Source organism: Simochromis diagramma, unplaced genomic scaffold (genome assembly GCF_900408965.1).
Source record: "Simochromis diagramma unplaced genomic scaffold, fSimDia1.1 OVJJ01000638.1, whole genome shotgun sequence".
Lineage (NCBI taxonomy): Eukaryota > Metazoa > Chordata > Actinopteri > Cichliformes > Cichlidae > Simochromis > Simochromis diagramma.
This window is the reverse complement of record NW_024387434.1, coordinates 12556-21246: the sequence shown is the minus strand read 5'-3', so window position 1 is coordinate 21246 and position 8691 is coordinate 12556. Positions and strand designations below refer to the sequence as shown.

General features: G+C 40.8%; 1 pseudogene; it reads right to left on the bottom strand.

Annotated features, from left to right (window-relative positions):
• Positions 1-227: 227 nt before the first annotated feature.
• LOC120722425 lies at positions 228-5700 on the bottom strand (annotated as a pseudogene).
• Positions 5701-8691: the final 2991 nt, after the last annotated feature.

Below are 8691 nucleotides of genomic sequence, written 5' to 3'. Positions count from 1 at the left end.
AAACTAAAATACTCTTTGAGAGTTAATATATAAACTCTTAACACCAAGTGTTAAATTATCAACTCCAGACAGATTTGGTGTTTAACACTAAATCAGAGTTAACGTACCAACTCTCCAAAAAGAGTTAAATTAACACTCTCTGGTGTGGACCCATATAGACACTTTAATAGTGTTGAAATCAAATCCGACAGTGTTAATTTGGACATGCTGGATTTGCTGTGTAGCACAGCACCACAAAATCACTGGGTACTAAAGCTCAGGCCCTCTAACAGAGGGTCCACACATAATGATGAATCAATTACTGATTACTATAAAGTGAGGAAACTTACTGTTTCCTGTTATGTACCACTCAAAAAACTGGTCAAAGCTCTCGGGAGTTTCCAGCTTTGCCAGGGCTTTGCTGAAGTGATAAAAAGACACCACGTTATCCTTTGGATTCCTCATCAAATACACGATCTGATATATATTTTAAAAAAATATCAGAATATTAACAGTTTGTTACTTAAATGTAAAAATTGTAAAAGTCATTAATTTAAAAAAAAAAAAAAACAATTTAAAATTTAGGGTCAAAATTTGATTTCAAATAATATCTTTTAAAATATGTTTTAAAGCCTGTACATTTTTATAGCTCTTTTTCTCCTATTTCTACTTGATTTGATGAACCTCTTAGGCTACGTTCACACTGAAGGTCTTAATGCTCAATTCCAATTTTTTGATCAAATCTGATTTTTGTGTCTGCTTGTTCACACTACAAATAAAATGTGACAGCAAATGCGCTCTAGTGTGAACCCTCAAAGTGGCCTGAATGCGCAAAAGAAGACATCACACACAACGCGCTCTGTTTAGACCCAGACCAAACAGTATTGTTTGACAGATGGTCCTTAATATAAAGACTTGTTTCTGACTTTACGTTTCCCAATTTTGCTTTAAGTTATAAAGTTATTTTGTTATTTACAAATGGCCTAATAATTATCCTTATTGCTGTTTTAGAGAGGAGCGATGCTTCAAAGGATAGTTGCAGATTTCTGTCAGAATCTGCAGATTATACAGTACAAATAAAATGTTCACGTTTCTCCAACGTTGTATTCCCAATAGTTTCACTGGATGGCCAGGAAGCGTTCACAATGTCTTCTTGGGCGCTGATAATTGGCATCTGTCTTGTGTCAGTGACGTAAAAGACAGATTTAATGCGACATGACCATTCAAACACCAGTAGCTTTCTAAAACATCAGATATGTATCGGATTCAGTACCACATACGAAAGTAACTTAGGTCGGATTTGAAAATATGTCATACCATGAACGGATATGGGTCGCATAGGGTCAAAAAAGTCGGATTTGATGCGCTTTCGCCTGCAGTGTGAACGTAGCCTTACTCTGCAATGACCTCATTGTACGAAAGGAAAAGGACAAAAAAAATATACTGAAATAAAAACACAGAATTGCCAGTCTTGGTAGACGGAGATTGGTCTGCAGCCCGGCTCACACTGCACCCGACCCCTACGGTGAATCCTGCGGGTGGTGGGCCTGCAGGAAGATGGGCCCATGTCCCTTTTTCGGGCTGTGCCCGGCTGGGGCCCATGGACTAAGGCCCGGCCACCAGACGCTTGCCCTCAGGCACCCTCCCCAGGGCCTGGCTCCAGGGCGGGGCCCCGGTAACCCTATCCCGGGCAGGGTGAACTGCTCCCTCTATGGTTTTTTCATAGGGGTCTTCTGAATCGCTCTTTGTCTGGTCCCTCACCCAGAACCAATTTGCCATGGGAGACCCTACCAGGGGGCAACCCCCCCCCCAGACAACATAGCCCCTGGGATCCTTGGGACACACAAACCCCTCCACCACCGGAAGTCCACCACCATGGGGCGATCGTGGCTCAAGAGTTGGGAGTTCGCCTTGTAATCGGAAGGTTGCCGGTTCAAGCCCCGGTTCAGACAGTCTCGGTCGTTGTGTCCTTGGGCAAGACCTACCACCTACTGGTGTTGGCCAGAAGGGCCAATGGCGCGATATGGCAGCCTCGCTTCTGTCAGTCTGCCCCAGGGTCGTTGTGTCGCTGTGTCCTTGGGCAAGACACTTCACCTATCGCCTACTGGTGTTGGCCAGCTGCGATATGGCAGCCTCGCTTCTGTCAGTCTGCTGTGGGTACAACTTTAGCTTGCCTCCACCAGTGTGTGAGAGTGTGTGTGTGAATGGGTGGATGACTGAGTGTGTAAAGTACTTTGGTCCCCTAGGGGGGACTAGTAAAAGCGCTATACAAATGCATGCCATTTACCATTTACCACGATAAGGTGGCGATTCGCGGGCATGTCGCACCCGGGAGGAGGCCCCGGGGTAGACCCAGGACACGCTGGAGAGATTATATCTCTCGCCCTTGGTTTTCCCCCGGACAAGCTGGAGGAAATGGGAGGTCTGGGCTTCTCTGCTTGGGCTGCTGCCCCTCGCGACCCGGACCCCGGATAAGCAGAAGAAAATGGACGGATGGAAAAACACAGAATTATTTAAAATAAAACAAATGCTAGTGCTAGCATTTTGGACCTGGAACCACGTGTTTGTGCACAAGTCTATGATAAAAATGACCCTCAGATTCCTTGATTTATGATCCCATTACAAAATTGTGTTAGAGGCTCATTGTTTTAAGTCTCACTTGCTTGGGGCACCCTATACACTGTCAAATAAACAACATTTGTTTTGAAAATAATTAAAGATCAACCACTCTATTTTCATTTGCTAGGATTTGCTGGTTTGTAAAAGCTACCAAGTGTCAAAGTGCAAGTCCCAAAAAACTGGACTTCAGTGACCAATAGGTAACATCACAAAAATGTAATTAAACTTAGCAAGGACAAATCTAATTTAATTTGCTCTATTTTTGCAAAAAAAAAAAAACAGAAGAAAATTGAGCTTCTATAAAGTACTGACTTTTGCCTTCTTCTCCTTCACTCCTGGAGGCATGATGTGTTCAGGGAGATGCGAGGCGAAGAGTCGTGGAGAGGGAAGAAGAGTGTATTCAGCCGTGTCTGGAGTCTTGTACTCCAGCCACGGCATCCTCTCCATGTTGTTTGAATATTTAGTCTGATTCCCATCCAGTTCGTGGATGGAAATGATGATCTACTGAGCCCACACAGTGCCTGATGTGGGGAAAGACATTAGAGGTGATCAGTGGATCAGTCTGGCCACCACAAAACAGCAAATATAAATAATGTATGAAATTTTTCACAAACCTGATTTTGGATAAGTGACAAGGAAGACATCGCTGTCTTTTATTTCAAAACTCTCAAGAGAGTCTATGTACTCTGGAGTTGTAAGACTGACCACAAAATTGCAGTTTTTAATGCTTAAAAACACGGTCTCTGATCTGCTCCATACTGGTTCTACATAAGACAGATAAAAAATATACACAGGAACGAAAAATCTGTGAGTCACATGGTGTTTGTTGATGCTGGGTGAGCAGTGTTGGGGAGTAAGGGAATACTCTGATTTTGATTGCTGGAAACCCAGACAAAACGTGCAATAAGAGGCTCTAATGTAAGCGCCCTGTTAATGTTGGTGGCGTCAGTTACACAATGGACCCAGAGCCAGAATAACAGGGCCAGCAGTGAACGGGCATGAATGGTTTTCTTACTTGGAAATTAAAACACCACTTCATAAAAAGAAAGGGATGGGCGAAACCTCAATATCTTCGATGTATTATTGATGTGTGATTTTTATTACAATTACTGAATGCTACTCGCCACCAAGCTAACATTGTTAGCTGGCGTTAGCTGACGTTAGTTCATAGACTGCAGACTGTTAGGCCATTTCTAAATACTCAAGTACGCCAGTCCTCGTGTTCTTGCTAGTCCAGACTTCGTAAGTTTACATGCGAGTCCTCCCGAGAACGCAGTGTGATCGTTCTACAGCAGTCTACTTGATGGCATCACACCTCCGGAGTTTTTACTGCCAGCCTCTCTTAATTTAACTGTGATTAATATTTGCAATGGAAATTATACATGACAAAAAAATACACATGATGTAGTAGATTTCTTTAAGAAAAAAAATTTAAATTTAAAAAAAGAAGCACTTTGGCAAAATTCGCTTTTATGTATCATCTGTTTCATAATGTCTAATAAGCTTCATTCAGTTGAGCACAATCCCTCCATGACAGAAACACAAGCTTAACCTCTCTGAATAAACATAGTGCACATGTACGCCTGAATACAAATTAGAATATAACCTGATCAATTTTGATCAGATTATCTCCACATTGTAACATACTGTTTTTAGACTTGATGGAAAGCAACCTGCTAGCTGCAAATAATCATGTGCAGTTCCACATGATTATCAACAGAGAAAAAGAAAACATATTACTGATACAGAAATAGTTTCTATACGAGATCACTGCAAAAAGTGCAGCCTTGCCTAATGTGTCCACCATACTGTTACTCATTTTATATTAAGATTTTGAAAAAAATCTAGTTAGTATTGATATGGTGAGTGGCCTTCAGTAAAAGTAAAAAAAAAAAAATCACATAGCAATAGTACATTCATGTAGTTGTAAAAAACATAACGATATATTAAGTAATCCAAAGTATTCAGAATATGTTACTCTCATTGAGTAACAACAGAATACGTTACAAAATACATTTTGGGTAATGTATTCTGTAATCTGTAGTGGAATACATTTTAAAAGTAACCTTCCCAACACTGTGGGTGAGGAACCAGACGAAGAGCAATAATATACCTCAATAACTGTTTTTGACTGTTTATTGTCAATTTGCACACCACTGATTCATACACCCTTTTAATTTTGCATTTTCTACATTTTAATTTTATACTTAATTTTGAATTTTACTTTATTTTTGTATTTTTAATGATCCGGAATTGCACAGCAATAAACATTTCACTTCATGTTGTACTGTGTATGTATTTTAATTTGAATGTGAGCTGTCATACGAGCCATTCGGTCCTTATTCGATCCTTATGCAACCATTGCAAGAGCTTCACTGTGTTACATGCCATGATACGCAGCCCTGTTGTTTTTCTGTAGCTCTTATCTTTCAGGTGTCAGGCCTCCACCTATTGGCCAATTCAAAGTAAAATGGCACGTGTCTATTGGCATGGGGCGGCAGACCTTTTTGTCAAGCAGCTAGGCAGGCCTTTTGTTTTGTTTATTGTTTTATTTAGACTTTAGGGAGAGTGTTGGCCTCTTTTCATTTTGTGAATTTCTTTGATTTGGCTCAACCGCCTGGTCCTCCTCCCCCGCATTTTTTCTTTTGTCAAGTTTTTTATTGTCAAGGCATGGTAAATGATGAATAAATCCTGTCTGACTATTAACCTCGCTGTTGTCCCTCTCGTTCATTAGCTTAGGTTGTCTGGTGTTGCCCCCACCATGGTGGTGAGGGGGGGAGGTAACAACTGGCAATAAGTCAGACTTGTTCCGGTGGCTGTTTGACTCTGCCACAGCTGCGTTTTGTCACTGGTTATTTTCATAGTTTTATGGGGAGAATATATGCTGCTCTCAGCTAATAGGTTTCCTAACCTGTAAGACCGAATTGCCCTCTTTTGGTCTGTTTGATATCGTTCAGTGTGAAAGAAATTGCTGCGGTATTTTGTTAATGGCATGCACTGTGCTTTCTTTTTCATTAGAGATCTGCCCTAGCAGATGCACAACACACATAGCCAGTAGCGGTTTTAGATACGGGCGACACGGGCGGTTGCCCGGGGTGCCATTGTGGTGGGGGGCGGCATCACAGGCATCGGCAAAAAAAAAAAAAAAAAATGCTCGTACTCATGCTGCCCCAACGTCATGCCAGCGCATATTGGGAATGGCATAAGCACCAATCGGTTTTCTATCGCCCATTTGCTGGGAGTAAGGGCGCCCTTCGTTTGCGAGGTGCGCCTGCTGCTTGCGGCGCAGAGAGGAGAGGGCGGGGCGAATGATTTTCTGACCGGCTGGAGCAGCATCTATTATGTGGGTTACAGTTGCTCCAAGAAGAAATGGTAAAAATAGCAACAGTAACAGACTAAACTCTAAACAATACATTATGTTACAGATTTTAATATTAATTAGTCATTGTCAATTGTTGATTTGTCCTGTTCTCATTGTATGACGAATTATGATGGCTGTTTGAAAGCCGTTTGCATACTATGCATACTCTCTCTCTCTTCATGTGTGTGTGTGTGTGTATACACCAGTTTTATGCTACAATCCTTAATAGGTTTTGTGTGTGTGTGTGTGTGTAGGGGGGGGGGGGGGTTCGCCCAGGGCGCCAAACAGGCTAGGACCGCCACTGCACATAGCTCATGGTTCTGTTTCTATATATTGCAGATGTTGCAGTGGTTTAGGTATATCGAGGTCTTGTTCACAAGTGAGTGGAGAAAAGGAGTGGGAGATCAACAGACGGATTGGTGCTGGGGCTGCAGGGATACAGACACTGTACTGGTCAGCTGTGGTGAAGATAAATTTACCAACCGATCAACATTCCTACCCTCACCTATAGCCACAAGCTTTGGGTAGTGACCAAAAGAATGAGAATACTGACTCAAACAGCATAAATGAGCTTTTCCCCTTAGACATAGGGTGAGGAGTTCAGCCATCCAGGAAGGGCTCAGAGTAAAGCCACTGCTCCACATCGAAAGGAGCCAGTTAAGGTGGTTTGGGTATCTGACAAGAAAGCCTCCTTGTAGCCTCCTGGGTGAGGTGTTCTAAGCATCTTCCACTGGGTGGAGGCCTTGGGGCAGACCCAGGACACACTGGGGAGATTATATCTCTTGGCTAGCCTGGGAATGCCACAGTGCTCCCCCAGACTAGCTGGAGGAAGTGGTGGAGGAGAGGATTCTGCTGCTGCTTGCCCTAGCGACCTGGCCCAGACTAGAACTGCCAGTAGATGTTGGAGTAAAGATGGACAAAATGCAGACAGCAAATCCTGATCCAACTATAGGATTCTGTATTTAAAAAAAAATCTTATCAGAATTCTTGCTTGAAAATTTGAGTACTGCATCCAGAATGAAACCTGTATTTAAGACTCGATGCTATTGAGCCAACCAGAAAGCGAGTGCCAAAAACAACGTGAGTGCACATTTGCACTGTTTGAACGTGACTCTCAGATTAAGAAATGTGTTAAAATGTGTTACACTAAACACAAGCAGTACAGAAGAAAAGGTTGATCCAATCAAAAATATATTATTGTGAATGTAATATTGTAAATGACGGACATTGAACAACTGGTTTTACAGTTGTTCAATATGGGAATAGTTCAGAGAAGTAGAATTTCTCTATCACGCATCTTATGAAGGACTTTATATCACCAATGCAGGCAACTCTACTTGAAATAGAATAATTAGCTATGGCACAGACAGAACTGATAAGATTAAGTCAGCAAACTGTAGTATAAGGAGGAAATCATAAACCTGAAAAGAAATTTAACTGGTAAGAAAATCATTCAACAGTCCAAAGCATTCTCATATTGCTGACCTGATCTCAAAGCATATTCACCAAAAAGTCTAGATGCATGCTCAGCCCTTCAGTTAAGGAAATCGCTAAAAAGTTGATTCTCTTCATCTGGACGTAGCATTTTCAAATTTGCATAATGATTGAAACTTCAGTTATTATGCAAAAGTACTGTCCAACAAGTGGAAGCATGCAGTCAGCTTAGACTGAGAAATCACTTGGATGAGTGAAAAAACATTTCCCCAGGAAACATTATGTATAGATAAAAAGTCAACTTTTTTGAGATATTCACCAAGAAGTTGGACACTCACACTTTCAAGCAATTCACCCACTCCAGACTCTTCTCCTATAAATGCTATTTAATAAACACTCATAATTGCAATTATCATAGTCACATTAGGAGCAATGTTAGACTGTTTTTTAGGAGCAATGTTAGACTGTTTTTTAGTGCTAAGTGTAATTTACATTAAATTGCAATTAATATGAATTACTGAAATAATTTACTCCAAATACTCCTTAGCCACAGTTTATCTGAAATGGTAAAACACTTCCCATTCTCTGAACCAAATTCTCAGTGTCCTGAGCTTTTTTAATAAATCACTCTTTTTGCAAAACATTGAGCAGTTTTAACCATGTTAAACACAATTTAGTAACTCAGTGTAAATCATTAAAACCACTGTGACTCATTAAAGCACATGTGTGCAGTGACAGCCAGGTTCATTCATTCATTCATTTCATTCATTTATTTGTTCATTTTCAGGCACAACAAATACCTATATTGAACATAAAATGCACAAAACAAAAAACAAAAATTGCCTGAAAAAGGAGTGGGACGTAGAAAACTTATTAAATCCCACCCCTATACTCACTCATCAACAAAAAAAACAATAAACTTCCTGCAGCTACGCCCATCATTGCATACAGACCCATCAACAGCCCCGGGCACATACAAGCATCTAAACAGCAGCTCGCAAACAACAATTAGAGCCTTCATAACTGAATACAGAATATATAAATTATAAATTGCATTACCACAGGTAACAGGCAGTAATAACTACAAGTAACAAACACACATACATATACATACATATATATCTACACACACATGTACATATATGTACATACATACGCACACTTTTTTTTTTTGGAATCCATACCAGCAATGGTAAGAGAACAGACATTACAGAGCACACTAAAAACCATCATTGAGTATACTGTGACCAGACCAACTGTTTGTAGAGAAATTTAAATCTATGAATCTATGAAACACA